Source organism: Rhipicephalus microplus, unplaced genomic scaffold (assembly GCF_043290135.1).
Source record: "Rhipicephalus microplus isolate Deutch F79 unplaced genomic scaffold, USDA_Rmic scaffold_165, whole genome shotgun sequence".
NCBI classification, from domain to species: domain Eukaryota; kingdom Metazoa; phylum Arthropoda; class Arachnida; order Ixodida; family Ixodidae; genus Rhipicephalus; species Rhipicephalus microplus.
The window spans coordinates 63,351-84,216 of NW_027464736.1; the positions used below are offsets into that span (position 1 = coordinate 63,351).

Sequence of the window (20,866 nt, forward strand, 5' to 3'; positions counted from 1 at the left end):
GCTGTTTGTGTCGAGCTTCTTCGCTTTTGCGTGCGGGGGAGCATCGCTGTCGCTGCTCCGCCCTTCAGGCCCGGGTCGGCGCTGCCTTGGCTCCTTGCTAGGAGTCCTGTGGCGGGCGGTCTCAACGTCGTCTTTCCGCCTTCGGGAGCGCGAGCGGGTTCGCTGCTCGCGGCCGGGTGCCGATTGGTCCGCCGTCGTATTTGGGCGTAGCGCTGAGGGAACGGAGGGAGGGAGAAGGGTGGTCCTGTCGCCGTCTCGATCGCCGGGAAGCATGTAAAACCCGCGGCTTACTATGGGTACCTCGTCCCGGGCGGGGTCTTGGGCTTGGGGTTTCAGGTCCTCGGGGGTCACTGGGGCCAGCGCGTTCGCGGGTGCTTTCGGGTCGGGGGAACTTGCCGCATCCAGCACAGGGGCATCGGGCGACGCTTCCGGTGCAACAGGCAAACTTTGGCAAACAACCTCGCCCAGCGGGTGTGCGGGTGACGCGAGGGGTGACGATGGAGTCGACACGGTTTCAAAATCGCTCGATTCCGTGTCGGAGGATGAGGCGGGCGCGGTAGAAGCCTTCATCCGCGTCTCCTCCACCGTTGCGGTCAAGGTGGTAGTTCCGCCGCTGTCTGTGACCTGGTCAGAGCTCGTATCGCGCTCCTCAGAAAGGGGGCCCTTCGTAGTCGTGGGGGATGACGACTTGGGCGAGAGCACCTGCAGGCGCGAGGAGGAGCCAACTGCCCTTGGTGAAGCGGGGCTGCGTAACTGGGAAGGGGCTGTAGCGCGGTCAGGCAAGGAAGGGAAACCGCGGGCTGCCGACGCGTAAGAGCGCCTGCGGAAGCACTCCGCGGTACCGTGCTGACCACCGCAGCGCTTACATTCTGCACTACAACCCTCCGTCTCGTGGCCGAAAGAGCTACATCGTTTACAATAGGCGGTGGTACACGCGGTTGCCATATGCCCAGACTCGCCACAGCGCGCGCACACGCGCCGCATCCCCCGGTATTCGCACATTACTCTGTGCCCAGCGATTGTCAAAAAGTTAGGAACGGGGCGGCTCATTTCTATCTTAACTAACCTGACCCCGTTCAACTTAGTCTGGCGAGAGGGTAAGGTGGCAAAGGAGATGCTCTTAACCTTGCCAAACTGGGCTAAAGCGTTACTGAGGACCTCGTCGGGCAGGAAAGCCGGATAACGGTAGACGTTCACGTACGTCACCGGCGGCCCGACTGCCTCTACCGGCACCTTCACGCTGTTAACTTCGAACCCCTCTGCCACCATTAGCCTCGTCGCCTGACTGGCGTTCCGCGTGCACACTAGGAATTTTGCTCCCCCCATGTGCTGGAGCACAAACACACTGTCGTCACCGGCGGTTCTTTCGACCGCGTCAATCAAATCGTCAACAGAAACGTCGCCCTCGGGCGCCGAGAACATAAAACAATTCTCCCTTACCGGGAGCTCAAATGGCATGGCCATGCTGGTAGGCGGATCCCGCAAGCTGCCGGGGGGGGCGAGGCTCTGGGACGACTCGTGACGTGCAGACGAGCTGCACACTGGTATGCGGCGGCTCAGCCGAGGCGGGGGCCGCTTAAGGTCTGGTGGTGGCAGGGGTCGCAGCTAGGAGCTCCGGGGCAGCAGGGGCGGACCGGGGGCCTGGCTTGACCTGGCATGTAGAGGGTCTCCGGGCGGGAAGGCCCGAAACCCAAGGGTGGCAGCCGCGTGCACGAGGCGGCGGCGGCGAAGGGCTTGCACTGGCTTTGGAACTCGACTCCGAGAGGGCCCGGGGGCCGACGCCGACGTGACGTGACCCCGGGACTCGCGCGAGGACTCGTAGAGACAGCTAACTCGACACTTTGATCTTAGCCAAAAGGCCGAGAAGCGATGCAATTCATTAGCACGTAATTAAAATCCATTCTTTCACACCTCGTACTTAGTTCTGGCCAAAAGCCGGGCAAACAGTAGCAAAGCAATTCCGACGTCCACCCATGCACAACCAGCATTGTGCACCGACAGCGGCAGCGCTGGCTTCACGGCATTGCTTTTATCCCCAGTCCGCTTGAAGTTTCTAGTTTCGCTTACAAACATGTTAAAACTGAAACCTTCTTTTTCCCAGAGGTCGAAGCCACGCGTGCTTGCTTGCATGCGTACTCTCTATGCGCCCATGACGTCACACCAAATGCTTGCCGGCGAACATTATCAGGCATGTCGCGAGAGATGCTACAGCACTTGTTTTAAAAACTGATGCATAGTGTACATGTCCAACTCGAGCACCAAAGTCTGGAAGGAAAAAAAAAAAAAAATGATTGTGCAAAATGTGAATACGTCACCCATCCAACATGGCTTCTACGCCGGCTGCCCAAGCAACGCCTCTGCAACGACGCCCACAATCATCGGCAAAAAGGTGAAAAGGTGGTGCCTTTGGCTGCTTCAGCACGCTCAACATATGCCTTGCAAGTTCCGACGTGTCGGAACACCGCACCGAGGTCGACGAAGGTCCTGCCGTGAAAGGCAGACCCGGGAATGCGTGCGAAACGTCTACCGCGTGGGTTGGTTGTGAAGCCGGTGAATGAAGGATCATGTGGCAGAGGGTGACGGAACGTGAGTGTGCGACTTGCCGCTGCGATGTCGTTCAAGCGTTCAACGGGCCGGCAGGTTCTGTCTGTCGTGGTCGAAAACGTCCGAGTTTTGCTGATTCCGAGGGGTAGGAGTGCTATGGTGGCGTGTACGAGGCGCTGGTGCGGCGCTCCGTCGATCGTGCCGGACGGACATGAGGCGGCCGAAGGCGGTCGTCAAGTGGTCGCGGAAATCAGTGGAGAAGTACTCGCCTGCGCTTTTCGTCGAAGACTCGCGACAGACGGTCTTCGGGAGACACGGGTGGTTGCACAAATGCGACCGTGCGTCAACGTGCAGCCATATTCGTGGATTATTTCGCCCCATTACGATAGCTTCGTCACTGCGCTCGCTGGTGTTGCTTGTTTTTGTTGACCTTCACTTGTGGCTCACACCCACTGTGGGGGATTGGCTGGTTTGTTGTTCTGCTTCTTCGACTTCTACATACTCGGCTTAGTGAAGCTGTGAGGAGTGACGAGTGGGTACGGAGGCAAAGCGCGCCCGGGGCGTGATCTCACGCGTCCTGGGGTCCACGTCGCTTCAGGTACGTGCGTGGTGCGTCCGTACGTCTAGTGCGCAATTTCCTTGGAACTTCCAGCAACTGGCAATTCCATTGAGGTGAGCGTGCGAGGATGTTCGTTGTAATTAACGAGAGCCAACGGTGGATGAGCTGGTATGAGATGGTGTTCAGAAATGAAGTGTTTGATCAACAAGGCGATGCCCGCCGTGGTGGTCTGATGGCCGTAAGGTACTCGGCTGCTGACCCGCAGGTGGTGGGATCGAATCCCGGCCGCGGCGGCTGCATTTCCCTGTGCTCAGATTAGGGTGCACGTGAAAGAACCCCAGGTGGTCGAAATTTTCCCATAATCATATGGTGGTTTTGGGACGTCAAACCCCAAAGGTCAGTGGACATAGGAAAAGCACATCGGGGCTTTGCCGCTCCACCGTACAGCAGGTGTGTGCGGAGTGGGTCCTGTGGCGTTCTTTGCGATTTTAATTTGTGATGGGGAATAGTGTAGATGCGTAGACGTGGCGAGAGCACGCGTCTTCAGGTTCAGACGCCGCGTGAAGATGTGAAATAAAAATGCCTTCGCTTGCCACTGCAACTGTAAACAGAAACACCAACCAAACCCCATTTTCTAGAGGCTTTTTTATTTTTCGTTGCGAAACGGGTGAATTCGAAAAGCGGAAATAGCTTGGCACATACATACACACTTCTACACACATACATACATACACATCGCACATGCATACACATCGTATACACACTTCTAGCTTTCCTCCGAAACAGTAATGATAATTTCCTCAATAGTTTTATTAATATGAGTAGGAATGTTAAAAAAAATAAGAAACTTGAGTATGTACGTGTGAACATAACAAAATAAAAGAGACCCTCCATATATGAAATACACACGGAAACATTTATTTTCCCAGAGCAATCGTAAGTGTAAACACAGCTAGCGCACTCCCTGCACGCGAATACCGCGTCAGCCGGGGCGGCGTGCCGCCACCGTCTCGGACACTCGACGCACCCACGCCGTTTACCCCGGTATCATGGGTAAATCCGAACACTCCTTCTATCATTGAATTTATTGTCGAACTCACCCCGCAGGGGGTGAGTGGGCCGATCCCGGAGGTAGTGCAATACCGGGCCAACCCGTGGCGGAGGTGAAGCAAGCTTCAAGCACTCCGCCGCATCACAAAAATAAGTTTAATATCTTGGATCCAAATAGGATCCGTATCAGATATTAAGCTGATAAGAACAGATACTACACTTTGATCTTAGCCAAAAGGCCGAGAAGCGATGCAATTCATTAGCACGTAATTAAAATCCATTCTTTCACACCTCGTACTTAGTTCTGGCCAAAAGCCGGGCAAACAGTAGCAAAGCAATTCCGACGTCCACCCATGCACAACCAGCATTGTGCACCGACAGCGGCAGCGCTGGCTTCACGGCATTGCTTTTATCCCCAGTCCGCTTGAAGTTTCTAGTTTCGCTTACAAACATGTTAAAACTGAAACCTTCTTTTTCCCAGAGGTCGAAGCCACGCGTGCTTGCTTGCATGCGTACTCTCTATGCGCCCATGACGTCACACCAAATGCTTGCCGGCGAACATTATCAGGCATGTCGCGAGAGATGCTACAGCACTTGTTTTAAAAACTGATGCATAGTGTACATGTCCAACTCGAGCACCAAAGTCTGGAAGGAAAAAAAAAAAAAAAAATGATTGTGCAAAATGTGAATACGTCACCCATCCAACATGGCTTCTACGCCGGCTGCCCAAGCAACGCCTCTGCAACGACGCCCACAATCATCGGCAAAAAGGTGAAAAGGTGGTGCCTTTGGCTGCTTCAGCACGCTCAACATATGCCTTGCAAGTTCCGACGTGTCGGAACACCGCACCGAGGTCGACGAAGGTCCTGCCGTGAAAGGCAGACCCGGGAATGCGTGCGAAACGTCTACCGCGTGGGTTGGTTGTGAAGCCGGTGAATGAAGGATCATGTGGCAGAGGGTGACGGAACGTGAGTGTGCGACTTGCCGCTGCGATGTCGTTCAAGCGTTCAACGGGCCGGCAGGTTCTGTCTGTCGTGGTCGAAAACGTCCGAGTTTTGCTGATTCCGAGGGGTAGGAGTGCTATGGTGGCGTGTACGAGGCGCTGGTGCGGCGCTCCGTCGATCGTGCCGGACGGACATGAGGCGGCCGAAGGCGGTCGTCAAGTGGTCGCGGAAATCAGTGGAGAAGTACTCGCCTGCGCTTTTCGTCGAAGACTCGCGACAGACGGTCTTCGGGAGACACGGGTGGTTGCACAAATGCGACCGTGCGTCAACGTGCAGCCATATTCGTGGATTATTTCGCCCCATTACGATAGCTTCGTCACTGCGCTCGCTGGTGTTGCTTGTTTTTGTTGACCTTCACTTGTGGCTCACACCCACTGTGGGGGATTGGCTGGTTTGTTGTTCTGCTTCTTCGACTTCTACATACTCGGCTTAGTGAAGCTGTGAGGAGTGACGAGTGGGTACGGAGGCAAAGCGCGCCCGGGGCGTGATCTCACGCGTCCTGGGGTCCACGTCGCTTCAGGTACGTGCGTGGTGCGTCCGTACGTCTAGTGCGCAATTTCCTTGGAACTTCCAGCAACTGGCAATTCCATTGAGGTGAGCGTGCGAGGATGTTCGTTGTAATTAACGAGAGCCAACGGTGGATGAGCTGGTATGAGATGGTGTTCAGAAATGAAGTGTTTGATCAACAAGGCGATGCCCGCCGTGGTGGTCTGATGGCCGTAAGGTACTCGGCTGCTGACCCGCAGGTGGTGGGATCGAATCCCGGCCGCGGCGGCTGCATTTCCCTGTGCTCAGATTAGGGTGCACGTGAAAGAACCCCAGGTGGTCGAAATTTTCCCATAATCATATGGTGGTTTTGGGACGTCAAACCCCAAAGGTCAGTGGACATAGGAAAAGCACATCGGGGCTTTGCCGCTCCACCGTACAGCAGGTGTGTGCGGAGTGGGTCCTGTGGCGTTCTTTGCGATTTTAATTTGTGATGGGGAATAGTGTAGATGCGTAGACGTGGCGAGAGCACGCGTCTTCAGGTTCAGACGCCGCGTGAAGATGTGAAATAAAAATGCCTTCGCTTGCCACTGCAACTGTAAACAGAAACACCAACCAAACCCCATTTTCTAGAGGCTTTTTTATTTTTCGTTGCGAAACGGGTGAATTCGAAAAGCGGAAATAGCTTGGCACATACATACACACTTCTACACACATACATACATACACATCGCACATGCATACACATCGTATACACACTTCTAGCTTTCCTCCGAAACAGTAATGATAATTTCCTCAATAGTTTTATTAATATGAGTAGGAATGTTAAAAAAAATAAGAAACTTGAGTATGTACGTGTGAACATAACAAAATAAAAGAGACCCTCCATATATGAAATACACACGGAAACATTTATTTTCCCAGAGCAATCGTAAGTGTAAACACAGCTAGCGCACTCCCTGCACGCGAATACCGCGTCAGCCGGGGCGGCGTGCCGCCACCGTCTCGGACACTCGACGCACCCACGCCGTTTACCCCGGTATCATGGGTAAATCCGAACACTCCTTCTATCATTGAATTTATTGTCGAACTCACCCCGCAGGGGGTGAGTGGGCCGATCCCGGAGGTAGTGCAATACCGGGCCAACCCGTGGCGGAGGTGAAGCAAGCTTCAAGCACTCCGCCGCATCACAAAAATAAGTTTAATATCTTGGATCCAAATAGGATCCGTATCAGATATTAAGCTGATAAGAACAGATACTACACTTTGATCTTAGCCAAAAGGCCGAGAAGCGATGCAATTCATTAGCACGTAATTAAAATCCATTCTTTCACACCTCGTACTTAGTTCTGGCCAAAAGCCGGGCAAACAGTAGCAAAGCAATTCCGACGTCCACCCATGCACAACCAGCATTGTGCACCGACAGCGGCAGCGCTGGCTTCACGGCATTGCTTTTATCCCCAGTCCGCTTGAAGTTTCTAGTTTCGCTTACAAACATGTTAAAACTGAAACCTTCTTTTTCCCAGAGGTCGAAGCCACGCGTGCTTGCTTGCATGCGTACTCTCTATGCGCCCATGACGTCACACCAAATGCTTGCCGGCGAACATTATCAGGCATGTCGCGAGAGATGCTACAGCACTTGTTTTAAAAACTGATGCATAGTGTACATGTCCAACTCGAGCACCAAAGTCTGGAAGGAAAAAAAAAAAAAATGATTGTGCAAAATGTGAATACGTCACCCATCCAACATGGCTTCTACGCCGGCTGCCCAAGCAACGCCTCTGCAACGACGCCCACAATCATCGGCAAAAAGGTGAAAAGGTGGTGCCTTTGGCTGCTTCAGCACGCTCAACATATGCCTTGCAAGTTCCGACGTGTCGGAACACCGCACCGAGGTCGACGAAGGTCCTGCCGTGAAAGGCAGACCCGGGAATGCGTGCGAAACGTCTACCGCGTGGGTTGGTTGTGAAGCCGGTGAATGAAGGATCATGTGGCAGAGGGTGACGGAACGTGAGTGTGCGACTTGCCGCTGCGATGTCGTTCAAGCGTTCAACGGGCCGGCAGGTTCTGTCTGTCGTGGTCGAAAACGTCCGAGTTTTGCTGATTCCGAGGGGTAGGAGTGCTATGGTGGCGTGTACGAGGCGCTGGTGCGGCGCTCCGTCGATCGTGCCGGACGGACATGAGGCGGCCGAAGGCGGTCGTCAAGTGGTCGCGGAAATCAGTGGAGAAGTACTCGCCTGCGCTTTTCGTCGAAGACTCGCGACAGACGGTCTTCGGGAGACACGGGTGGTTGCACAAATGCGACCGTGCGTCAACGTGCAGCCATATTCGTGGATTATTTCGCCCCATTACGATAGCTTCGTCACTGCGCTCGCTGGTGTTGCTTGTTTTTGTTGACCTTCACTTGTGGCTCACACCCACTGTGGGGGATTGGCTGGTTTGTTGTTCTGCTTCTTCGACTTCTACATACTCGGCTTAGTGAAGCTGTGAGGAGTGACGAGTGGGTACGGAGGCAAAGCGCGCCCGGGGCGTGATCTCACGCGTCCTGGGGTCCACGTCGCTTCAGGTACGTGCGTGGTGCGTCCGTACGTCTAGTGCGCAATTTCCTTGGAACTTCCAGCAACTGGCAATTCCATTGAGGTGAGCGTGCGAGGATGTTCGTTGTAATTAACGAGAGCCAACGGTGGATGAGCTGGTATGAGATGGTGTTCAGAAATGAAGTGTTTGATCAACAAGGCGATGCCCGCCGTGGTGGTCTGATGGCCGTAAGGTACTCGGCTGCTGACCCGCAGGTGGTGGGATCGAATCCCGGCCGCGGCGGCTGCATTTCCCTGTGCTCAGATTAGGGTGCACGTGAAAGAACCCCAGGTGGTCGAAATTTTCCCATAATCATATGGTGGTTTTGGGACGTCAAACCCCAAAGGTCAGTGGACATAGGAAAAGCACATCGGGGCTTTGCCGCTCCACCGTACAGCAGGTGTGTGCGGAGTGGGTCCTGTGGCGTTCTTTGCGATTTTAATTTGTGATGGGGAATAGTGTAGATGCGTAGACGTGGCGAGAGCACGCGTCTTCAGGTTCAGACGCCGCGTGAAGATGTGAAATAAAAATGCCTTCGCTTGCCACTGCAACTGTAAACAGAAACACCAACCAAACCCCATTTTCTAGAGGCTTTTTTATTTTTCGTTGCGAAACGGGTGAATTCGAAAAGCGGAAATAGCTTGGCACATACATACACACTTCTACACACATACATACATACACATCGCACATGCATACACATCGTATACACACTTCTAGCTTTCCTCCGAAACAGTAATGATAATTTCCTCAATAGTTTTATTAATATGAGTAGGAATGTTAAAAAAAATAAGAAACTTGAGTATGTACGTGTGAACATAACAAAATAAAAGAGACCCTCCATATATGAAATACACACGGAAACATTTATTTTCCCAGAGCAATCGTAAGTGTAAACACAGCTAGCGCACTCCCTGCACGCGAATACCGCGTCAGCCGGGGCGGCGTGCCGCCACCGTCTCGGACACTCGACGCACCCACGCCGTTTACCCCGGTATCATGGGTAAATCCGAACACTCCTTCTATCATTGAATTTATTGTCGAACTCACCCCGCAGGGGGTGAGTGGGCCGATCCCGGAGGTAGTGCAATACCGGGCCAACCCGTGGCGGAGGTGAAGCAAGCTTCAAGCACTCCGCCGCATCACAAAAATAAGTTTAATATCTTGGATCCAAATAGGATCCGTATCAGATATTAAGCTGATAAGAACAGATACTACACTTTGATCTTAGCCAAAAGGCCGAGAAGCGATGCAATTCATTAGCACGTAATTAAAATCCATTCTTTCACACCTCGTACTTAGTTCTGGCCAAAAGCCGGGCAAACAGTAGCAAAGCAATTCCGACGTCCACCCATGCACAACCAGCATTGTGCACCGACAGCGGCAGCGCTGGCTTCACGGCATTGCTTTTATCCCCAGTCCGCTTGAAGTTTCTAGTTTCGCTTACAAACATGTTAAAACTGAAACCTTCTTTTTCCCAGAGGTCGAAGCCACGCGTGCTTGCTTGCATGCGTACTCTCTATGCGCCCATGACGTCACACCAAATGCTTGCCGGCGAACATTATCAGGCATGTCGCGAGAGATGCTACAGCACTTGTTTTAAAAACTGATGCATAGTGTACATGTCCAACTCGAGCACCAAAGTCTGGAAGGAAAAAAAAAAAAAAATGATTGTGCAAAATGTGAATACGTCACCCATCCAACATGGCTTCTACGCCGGCTGCCCAAGCAACGCCTCTGCAACGACGCCCACAATCATCGGCAAAAAGGTGAAAAGGTGGTGCCTTTGGCTGCTTCAGCACGCTCAACATATGCCTTGCAAGTTCCGACGTGTCGGAACACCGCACCGAGGTCGACGAAGGTCCTGCCGTGAAAGGCAGACCCGGGAATGCGTGCGAAACGTCTACCGCGTGGGTTGGTTGTGAAGCCGGTGAATGAAGGATCATGTGGCAGAGGGTGACGGAACGTGAGTGTGCGACTTGCCGCTGCGATGTCGTTCAAGCGTTCAACGGGCCGGCAGGTTCTGTCTGTCGTGGTCGAAAACGTCCGAGTTTTGCTGATTCCGAGGGGTAGGAGTGCTATGGTGGCGTGTACGAGGCGCTGGTGCGGCGCTCCGTCGATCGTGCCGGACGGACATGAGGCGGCCGAAGGCGGTCGTCAAGTGGTCGCGGAAATCAGTGGAGAAGTACTCGCCTGCGCTTTTCGTCGAAGACTCGCGACAGACGGTCTTCGGGAGACACGGGTGGTTGCACAAATGCGACCGTGCGTCAACGTGCAGCCATATTCGTGGATTATTTCGCCCCATTACGATAGCTTCGTCACTGCGCTCGCTGGTGTTGCTTGTTTTTGTTGACCTTCACTTGTGGCTCACACCCACTGTGGGGGATTGGCTGGTTTGTTGTTCTGCTTCTTCGACTTCTACATACTCGGCTTAGTGAAGCTGTGAGGAGTGACGAGTGGGTACGGAGGCAAAGCGCGCCCGGGGCGTGATCTCACGCGTCCTGGGGTCCACGTCGCTTCAGGTACGTGCGTGGTGCGTCCGTACGTCTAGTGCGCAATTTCCTTGGAACTTCCAGCAACTGGCAATTCCATTGAGGTGAGCGTGCGAGGATGTTCGTTGTAATTAACGAGAGCCAACGGTGGATGAGCTGGTATGAGATGGTGTTCAGAAATGAAGTGTTTGATCAACAAGGCGATGCCCGCCGTGGTGGTCTGATGGCCGTAAGGTACTCGGCTGCTGACCCGCAGGTGGTGGGATCGAATCCCGGCCGCGGCGGCTGCATTTCCCTGTGCTCAGATTAGGGTGCACGTGAAAGAACCCCAGGTGGTCGAAATTTTCCCATAATCATATGGTGGTTTTGGGACGTCAAACCCCAAAGGTCAGTGGACATAGGAAAAGCACATCGGGGCTTTGCCGCTCCACCGTACAGCAGGTGTGTGCGGAGTGGGTCCTGTGGCGTTCTTTGCGATTTTAATTTGTGATGGGGAATAGTGTAGATGCGTAGACGTGGCGAGAGCACGCGTCTTCAGGTTCAGACGCCGCGTGAAGATGTGAAATAAAAATGCCTTCGCTTGCCACTGCAACTGTAAACAGAAACACCAACCAAACCCCATTTTCTAGAGGCTTTTTTATTTTTCGTTGCGAAACGGGTGAATTCGAAAAGCGGAAATAGCTTGGCACATACATACACACTTCTACACACATACATACATACACATCGCACATGCATACACATCGTATACACACTTCTAGCTTTCCTCCGAAACAGTAATGATAATTTCCTCAATAGTTTTATTAATATGAGTAGGAATGTTAAAAAAAATAAGAAACTTGAGTATGTACGTGTGAACATAACAAAATAAAAGAGACCCTCCATATATGAAATACACACGGAAACATTTATTTTCCCAGAGCAATCGTAAGTGTAAACACAGCTAGCGCACTCCCTGCACGCGAATACCGCGTCAGCCGGGGCGGCGTGCCGCCACCGTCTCGGACACTCGACGCACCCACGCCGTTTACCCCGGTATCATGGGTAAATCCGAACACTCCTTCTATCATTGAATTTATTGTCGAACTCACCCCGCAGGGGGTGAGTGGGCCGATCCCGGAGGTAGTGCAATACCGGGCCAACCCGTGGCGGAGGTGAAGCAAGCTTCAAGCACTCCGCCGCATCACAAAAATAAGTTTAATATCTTGGATCCAAATAGGATCCGTATCAGATATTAAGCTGATAAGAACAGATACTACACTTTGATCTTAGCCAAAAGGCCGAGAAGCGATGCAATTCATTAGCACGTAATTAAAATCCATTCTTTCACACCTCGTACTTAGTTCTGGCCAAAAGCCGGGCAAACAGTAGCAAAGCAATTCCGACGTCCACCCATGCACAACCAGCATTGTGCACCGACAGCGGCAGCGCTGGCTTCACGGCATTGCTTTTATCCCCAGTCCGCTTGAAGTTTCTAGTTTCGCTTACAAACATGTTAAAACTGAAACCTTCTTTTTCCCAGAGGTCGAAGCCACGCGTGCTTGCTTGCATGCGTACTCTCTATGCGCCCATGACGTCACACCAAATGCTTGCCGGCGAACATTATCAGGCATGTCGCGAGAGATGCTACAGCACTTGTTTTAAAAACTGATGCATAGTGTACATGTCCAACTCGAGCACCAAAGTCTGGAAGGAAAAAAAAAAAAATGATTGTGCAAAATGTGAATACGTCACCCATCCAACATGGCTTCTACGCCGGCTGCCCAAGCAACGCCTCTGCAACGACGCCCACAATCATCGGCAAAAAGGTGAAAAGGTGGTGCCTTTGGCTGCTTCAGCACGCTCAACATATGCCTTGCAAGTTCCGACGTGTCGGAACACCGCACCGAGGTCGACGAAGGTCCTGCCGTGAAAGGCAGACCCGGGAATGCGTGCGAAACGTCTACCGCGTGGGTTGGTTGTGAAGCCGGTGAATGAAGGATCATGTGGCAGAGGGTGACGGAACGTGAGTGTGCGACTTGCCGCTGCGATGTCGTTCAAGCGTTCAACGGGCCGGCAGGTTCTGTCTGTCGTGGTCGAAAACGTCCGAGTTTTGCTGATTCCGAGGGGTAGGAGTGCTATGGTGGCGTGTACGAGGCGCTGGTGCGGCGCTCCGTCGATCGTGCCGGACGGACATGAGGCGGCCGAAGGCGGTCGTCAAGTGGTCGCGGAAATCAGTGGAGAAGTACTCGCCTGCGCTTTTCGTCGAAGACTCGCGACAGACGGTCTTCGGGAGACACGGGTGGTTGCACAAATGCGACCGTGCGTCAACGTGCAGCCATATTCGTGGATTATTTCGCCCCATTACGATAGCTTCGTCACTGCGCTCGCTGGTGTTGCTTGTTTTTGTTGACCTTCACTTGTGGCTCACACCCACTGTGGGGGATTGGCTGGTTTGTTGTTCTGCTTCTTCGACTTCTACATACTCGGCTTAGTGAAGCTGTGAGGAGTGACGAGTGGGTACGGAGGCAAAGCGCGCCCGGGGCGTGATCTCACGCGTCCTGGGGTCCACGTCGCTTCAGGTACGTGCGTGGTGCGTCCGTACGTCTAGTGCGCAATTTCCTTGGAACTTCCAGCAACTGGCAATTCCATTGAGGTGAGCGTGCGAGGATGTTCGTTGTAATTAACGAGAGCCAACGGTGGATGAGCTGGTATGAGATGGTGTTCAGAAATGAAGTGTTTGATCAACAAGGCGATGCCCGCCGTGGTGGTCTGATGGCCGTAAGGTACTCGGCTGCTGACCCGCAGGTGGTGGGATCGAATCCCGGCCGCGGCGGCTGCATTTCCCTGTGCTCAGATTAGGGTGCACGTGAAAGAACCCCAGGTGGTCGAAATTTTCCCATAATCATATGGTGGTTTTGGGACGTCAAACCCCAAAGGTCAGTGGACATAGGAAAAGCACATCGGGGCTTTGCCGCTCCACCGTACAGCAGGTGTGTGCGGAGTGGGTCCTGTGGCGTTCTTTGCGATTTTAATTTGTGATGGGGAATAGTGTAGATGCGTAGACGTGGCGAGAGCACGCGTCTTCAGGTTCAGACGCCGCGTGAAGATGTGAAATAAAAATGCCTTCGCTTGCCACTGCAACTGTAAACAGAAACACCAACCAAACCCCATTTTCTAGAGGCTTTTTTATTTTTCGTTGCGAAACGGGTGAATTCGAAAAGCGGAAATAGCTTGGCACATACATACACACTTCTACACACATACATACATACACATCGCACATGCATACACATCGTATACACACTTCTAGCTTTCCTCCGAAACAGTAATGATAATTTCCTCAATAGTTTTATTAATATGAGTAGGAATGTTAAAAAAAATAAGAAACTTGAGTATGTACGTGTGAACATAACAAAATAAAAGAGACCCTCCATATATGAAATACACACGGAAACATTTATTTTCCCAGAGCAATCGTAAGTGTAAACACAGCTAGCGAGCGCACTCCCTGCACGCGAATACCGCGTCAGCCGGGGCGGCGTGCCGCCACCGTCTCGGACACTCGACGCACCCACGCCGTTTACCCCGGTATCATGGGTAAATCCGAACACTCCTTCTATCATTGAATTTATTGTCGAACTCACCCCGCAGGGGGTGAGTGGGCCGATCCCGGAGGTAGTGCAATACCGGGCCAACCCGTGGCGGAGGTGAAGCAAGCTTCAAGCACTCCGCCGCATCACAAAAATAAGTTTAATATCTTGGATCCAAATAGGATCCGTATCAGATATTAAGCTGATAAGAACAGATACTACACTTTGATCTTAGCCAAAAGGCCGAGAAGCGATGCAATTCATTAGCACGTAATTAAAATCCATTCTTTCACACCTCGTACTTAGTTCTGGCCAAAAGCCGGGCAAACAGTAGCAAAGCAATTCCGACGTCCACCCATGCACAACCAGCATTGTGCACCGACAGCGGCAGCGCTGGCTTCACGGCATTGCTTTTATCCCCAGTCCGCTTGAAGTTTCTAGTTTCGCTTACAAACATGTTAAAACTGAAACCTTCTTTTTCCCAGAGGTCGAAGCCACGCGTGCTTGCTTGCATGCGTACTCTCTATGCGCCCATGACGTCACACCAAATGCTTGCCGGCGAACATTATCAGGCATGTCGCGAGAGATGCTACAGCACTTGTTTTAAAAACTGATGCATAGTGTACATGTCCAACTCGAGCACCAAAGTCTGGAAGGAAAAAAAAAAAAAAAATGATTGTGCAAAATGTGAATACGTCACCCATCCAACATGGCTTCTACGCCGGCTGCCCAAGCAACGCCTCTGCAACGACGCCCACAATCATCGGCAAAAAGGTGAAAAGGTGGTGCCTTTGGCTGCTTCAGCACGCTCAACATATGCCTTGCAAGTTCCGACGTGTCGGAACACCGCACCGAGGTCGACGAAGGTCCTGCCGTGAAAGGCAGACCCGGGAATGCGTGCGAAACGTCTACCGCGTGGGTTGGTTGTGAAGCCGGTGAATGAAGGATCATGTGGCAGAGGGTGACGGAACGTGAGTGTGCGACTTGCCGCTGCGATGTCGTTCAAGCGTTCAACGGGCCGGCAGGTTCTGTCTGTCGTGGTCGAAAACGTCCGAGTTTTGCTGATTCCGAGGGGTAGGAGTGCTATGGTGGCGTGTACGAGGCGCTGGTGCGGCGCTCCGTCGATCGTGCCGGACGGACATGAGGCGGCCGAAGGCGGTCGTCAAGTGGTCGCGGAAATCAGTGGAGAAGTACTCGCCTGCGCTTTTCGTCGAAGACTCGCGACAGACGGTCTTCGGGAGACACGGGTGGTTGCACAAATGCGACCGTGCGTCAACGTGCAGCCATATTCGTGGATTATTTCGCCCCATTACGATAGCTTCGTCACTGCGCTCGCTGGTGTTGCTTGTTTTTGTTGACCTTCACTTGTGGCTCACACCCACTGTGGGGGATTGGCTGGTTTGTTGTTCTGCTTCTTCGACTTCTACATACTCGGCTTAGTGAAGCTGTGAGGAGTGACGAGTGGGTACGGAGGCAAAGCGCGCCCGGGGCGTGATCTCACGCGTCCTGGGGTCCACGTCGCTTCAGGTACGTGCGTGGTGCGTCCGTACGTCTAGTGCGCAATTTCCTTGGAACTTCCAGCAACTGGCAATTCCATTGAGGTGAGCGTGCGAGGATGTTCGTTGTAATTAACGAGAGCCAACGGTGGATGAGCTGGTATGAGATGGTGTTCAGAAATGAAGTGTTTGATCAACAAGGCGATGCCCGCCGTGGTGGTCTGATGGCCGTAAGGTACTCGGCTGCTGACCCGCAGGTGGTGGGATCGAATCCCGGCCGCGGCGGCTGCATTTCCCTGTGCTCAGATTAGGGTGCACGTGAAAGAACCCCAGGTGGTCGAAATTTTCCCATAATCATATGGTGGTTTTGGGACGTCAAACCCCAAAGGTCAGTGGACATAGGAAAAGCACATCGGGGCTTTGCCGCTCCACCGTACAGCAGGTGTGTGCGGAGTGGGTCCTGTGGCGTTCTTTGCGATTTTAATTTGTGATGGGGAATAGTGTAGATGCGTAGACGTGGCGAGAGCACGCGTCTTCAGGTTCAGACGCCGCGTGAAGATGTGAAATAAAAATGCCTTCGCTTGCCACTGCAACTGTAAACAGAAACACCAACCAAACCCCATTTTCTAGAGGCTTTTTTATTTTTCGTTGCGAAACGGGTGAATTCGAAAAGCGGAAATAGCTTGGCACATACATACACACTTCTACACACATACATACATACACATCGCACATGCATACACATCGTATACACACTTCTAGCTTTCCTCCGAAACAGTAATGATAATTTCCTCAATAGTTTTATTAATATGAGTAGGAATGTTAAAAAAAATAAGAAACTTGAGTATGTACGTGTGAACATAACAAAATAAAAGAGACCCTCCATATATGAAATACACACGGAAACATTTATTTTCCCAGAGCAATCGTAAGTGTAAACACAGCTAGCGCACTCCCTGCACGCGAATACCGCGTCAGCCGGGGCGGCGTGCCGCCACCGTCTCGGACACTCGACGCACCCACGCCGTTTACCCCGGTATCATGGGTAAATCCGAACACTCCTTCTATCATTGAATTTATTGTCGAACTCACCCCGCAGGGGGTGAGTGGGCCGATCCCGGAGGTAGTGCAATACCGGGCCAACCCGTGGCGGAGGTGAAGCAAGCTTCAAGCACTCCGCCGCATCACAAAAATAAGTTTAATATCTTGGATCCAAATAGGATCCGTATCAGATATTAAGCTGATAAGAACAGAGTGAGGTTGTCAAAAGAGGCAGCACACAAGAGAGGAAGTAGAAGTCTCGGCCTTGCTGGCCCGATCAAAGGCCGCCCGGACCTCCGGGACCACCGGGCCTGACCAAGGGTGCGGCGCCCTACCGGCTGCCCCAGCGTCCACCCTTTCTCACCAAAGGGCTTGGCCAGTCGCCATGGCTTAGAGCCATGGTGGAGCTGCATTGGAGCAGGCCGGCAGAGCAGGGGCTGGGCTGCACGTCCACCCAGGGCCGGGGTACCCTGGGCTTAGTCGGGAAGGCCGCCTTGGGCGACCACCCGCCAGCTAAGCAAGCGACCCCAGAGCTTATAGCTCAATACAGCGGTGATAGCGGGGTGAGCCTTTTGCCCACCGCGGAGCGTCACTCCCCTGCTGCCGCACCCCGAAGAGAGGCCGCAAGTGGATCCCGCAGGCATAACACCTTCGCGGGTCCAAAGACCCCAGACAGTCCTGCTGGAGAGGCCAGGCGGTCAGGGGTGGGTTCAGACCCACGCCCTAACCTCAGGACAGGGGAAGAACGTATAAGTTGCGGTGCAACTGCCCAGTCAGCTCCCGAGGGAGCCCGGTTTGGATGCACCGCAAGCGTAAGAAGGAAGCGGGAAAAGAGAAGCGAGAGGAGAAAGAAAAAAAAGAGTGAAAAGGGTTGTCCCCCCTCAAGGGGGGGCATCCAACCCCGGCCCAAAGGCCAAAAATGTAGTCCCGAGAGGTAGGACTACACTTTGATCTTAGCCAAAAGGCCGAGAAGCGATGCAATTCATTAGCACGTAATTAAAATCCATTCTTTCACACCTCGTACTTAGTTCTGGCCAAAAGCCGGGCAAACAGTAGCAAAGCAATTCCGACGTCCACCCATGCACAACCAGCATTGTGCACCGACAGCGGCAGCGCTGGCTTCACGGCATTGCTTTTATCCCCAGTCCGCTTGAAGTTTCTAGTTTCGCTTACAAACATGTTAAAACTGAAACCTTCTTTTTCCCAGAGGTCGAAGCCACGCGTGCTTGCTTGCATGCGTACTCTCTATGCGCCCATGACGTCACACCAAATGCTTGCCGGCGAACATTATCAGGCATGTCGCGAGAGATGCTACAGCACTTGTTTTAAAAACTGATGCATAGTGTACATGTCCAACTCGAGCACCAAAGTCTGGAAGGAAAAAAAAAAAAAAAATGATTGTGCAAAATGTGAATACGTCACCCATCCAACATGGCTTCTACGCCGGCTGCCCAAGCAACGCCTCTGCAACGACGCCCACAATCATCGGCAAAAAGGTGAAAAGGTGGTGCCTTTGGCTGCTTCAGCACGCTCAACATATGCCTTGCAAGTTCCGACGTGTCGGAACACCGCACCGAGGTCGACGAAGGTCCTGCCGTGAAAGGCAGACCCGGGAATGCGTGCGAAACGTCTACCGCGTGGGTTGGTTGTGAAGCCGGTGAATGAAGGATCATGTGGCAGAGGGTGACGGAACGTGAGTGTGCGACTTGCCGCTGCGATGTCGTTCAAGCGTTCAACGGGCCGGCAGGTTCTGTCTGTCGTGGTCGAAAACGTCCGAGTTTTGCTGATTCCGAGGGGTAGGAGTGCTATGGTGGCGTGTACGAGGCGCTGGTGCGGCGCTCCGTCGATCGTGCCGGACGGACATGAGGCGGCCGAAGGCGGTCGTCAAGTGGTCGCGGAAATCAGTGGAGAAGTACTCGCCTGCGCTTTTCGTCGAAGACTCGCGACAGACGGTCTTCGGGAGACACGGGTGGTTGCACAAATGCGACCGTGCGTCAACGTGCAGCCATATTCGTGGATTATTTCGCCCCATTACGATAGCTTCGTCACTGCGCTCGCTGGTGTTGCTTGTTTTTGTTGACCTTCACTTGTGGCTCACACCCACTGTGGGGGATTGGCTGGTTTGTTGTTCTGCTTCTTCGACTTCTACATACTCGGCTTAGTGAAGCTGTGAGGAGTGACGAGTGGGTACGGAGGCAAAGCGCGCCCGGGGCGTGATCTCACGCGTCCTGGGGTCCACGTCGCTTCAGGTACGTGCGTGGTGCGTCCGTACGTCTAGTGCGCAATTTCCTTGGAACTTCCAGCAACTGGCAATTCCATTGAGGTGAGCGTGCGAGGATGTTCGTTGTAATTAACGAGAGCCAACGGTGGATGAGCTGGTATGAGATGGTGTTCAGAAATGAAGTGTTTGATCAACAAGGCGATGCCCGCCGTGGTGGTCTGATGGCCGTAAGGTACTCGGCTGCTGACCCGCAGGTGGTGGGATCGAATCCCGGCCGCGGCGGCTGCATTTCCCTGTGCTCAGATTAGGGTGCACGTGAAAGAACCCCAGGTGGTCGAAATTTTCCCATAATCATATGGTGGTTTTGGGACGTCAAACCCCAAAGGTCAGTGGACATAGGAAAAGCACATCGGTGCTTTGCCGCTCCACCGTACAGCAGGTGTGTGCGGAGTGGGTCCTGTGGCGTTCTTTGCGATTTTAATTTGTGATGGGGAATAGTGTAGATGCGTAGACGTGGCGAGAGCACGCGTCTTCAGGTTCAGACGCCGCGTGAAGATGTGAAATAAAAATGCCTTCGCTTGCCACTGCAACTGTAAACAGAAACACCAACCAAACCCCATTTTCTAGAGGCTTTTTTATTTTTCGTTGCGAAACGGGTGAATTCGAAAAGCGGAAATAGCTTGGCACATACATACACACTTCTACACACATACATACATACACATCGCACATGCATACACATCGTATACACACTTCTAGCTTTCCTCCGAAACAGTAATGATAATTTCCTCAATAGTTTTATTAATATGAGTAGGAATGTTAAAAAAAATAAGAAACTTGAGTATGTACGTGTGAACATAACAAAATAAAAGAGACCCTCCATATATGAAATACACACGGAAACATTTATTTTCCCAGAGCAATCGTAAGTGTAAACACAGCTAGCGCACTCCCTGCACGCGAATACCGCGTCAGCCGGGGCGGCGTGCCGCCACCGTCTCGGACACTCGACGCACCCACGCCGTTTACCCCGGTATCATGGGTAAATCCGAACACTCCTTCTATCATTGAATTTATTGTCGAACTCACCCCGCAGGGGGTGAGTGGGCCGATCCCGGAGGTAGTGCAATACCGGGCCAACCCGTGGCGGAGGTGAAGCAAGCTTCAAGCACTCCGCCGCATCACAAAAATAAGTTTAATATCTTGGATCCAAATAGGATCCGTATCAGATATTAAGCTGATAAGAACAGAGTGAGGTTGTCAAAAGAGGCAGCACACAAGAGAGGAAGTAGAAGTCTCGGCCTTGCTGGCCCGATCAAAGGCCGCCCGGACCTCCGGGACCACCGGGCCTGACCAAGGGTGCGGCGCCCTACCGGCTGCCCCAGCGTCCACCCTTTCTCACCAAAGGGCTTGGCCAGTCGCCATGGCTTAGAGCCATGGTGGAGCTGCATTGGAGCAGGCCGGCAGAGCAGGGGCTGGGCTGCACGTCCACCCAGGGCCGGGGTACCCTGGGCTTAGTCGGGAAGGCCGCCTTGGGCGACCACCCGCCAGCTAAGCAAGCGACCCCAGAGCTTATAGCTCAATACAGCGGTGATAGCGGGGTGAGCCTTTTGCCCACCGCGGAGCGTCACTCCCCTGCTGCCGCACCCCGAAGAGAGGCCGCAAGTGGATCCCGCAGGCATAACACCTTCGCGGGTCCAAAGACCCCAGACAGTCCTGCTGGAGAGGCCAGGCGGTCAGGGGTGGGTTCAGACCCACGCCCTAACCTCAGGACAGGGGAAGAACGTATAAGTTGCGGTGCAACTGCCCAGTCAGCTCCCGAGG

The 20,866-nt window shown here is 53.0% G+C and overlaps 5 non-coding genes and 2 pseudogenes across 5 annotated transcripts; all 7 read right to left on the reverse strand.

Annotated features, from left to right (window-relative positions):
- Positions 1 to 4,212: 4,212 nt before the first annotated feature.
- Positions 4,213 to 4,404, reverse strand: LOC142791327 (U2 spliceosomal RNA). Its single transcript, XR_012890164.1, has one exon. It is a non-coding gene; the product is annotated as a U2 spliceosomal RNA (small nuclear RNA).
- A 2,343-nt stretch (positions 4,405 to 6,747) lies between these two features.
- LOC142791339 (U2 spliceosomal RNA) lies at positions 6,748 to 6,939 on the reverse strand. The gene has a single exon (XR_012890168.1). It is a non-coding gene; the product is annotated as a U2 spliceosomal RNA (small nuclear RNA).
- Positions 6,940 to 9,279: 2,340 nt separating this feature from the next.
- On the reverse strand, positions 9,280 to 9,471 carry LOC142791350 (U2 spliceosomal RNA). Its single transcript, XR_012890170.1, has one exon. It is a non-coding gene; the product is annotated as a U2 spliceosomal RNA (small nuclear RNA).
- A 2,341-nt stretch (positions 9,472 to 11,812) lies between these two features.
- On the reverse strand, positions 11,813 to 12,004 carry LOC142791362 (U2 spliceosomal RNA). Its single transcript, XR_012890177.1, has one exon. It is a non-coding gene; the product is annotated as a U2 spliceosomal RNA (small nuclear RNA).
- Positions 12,005 to 14,347: 2,343 nt separating this feature from the next.
- On the reverse strand, positions 14,348 to 14,539 carry LOC142791372 (U2 spliceosomal RNA). Its single transcript, XR_012890178.1, has one exon. It is a non-coding gene; the product is annotated as a U2 spliceosomal RNA (small nuclear RNA).
- A 2,342-nt stretch (positions 14,540 to 16,881) lies between these two features.
- On the reverse strand, positions 16,882 to 17,056 carry LOC119184557 (U2 spliceosomal RNA; annotated as a pseudogene).
- A 3,084-nt stretch (positions 17,057 to 20,140) lies between these two features.
- Positions 20,141 to 20,315, reverse strand: LOC142791366 (U2 spliceosomal RNA; annotated as a pseudogene).
- Between the last annotated feature and the right edge of the window lie 551 nt (positions 20,316 to 20,866).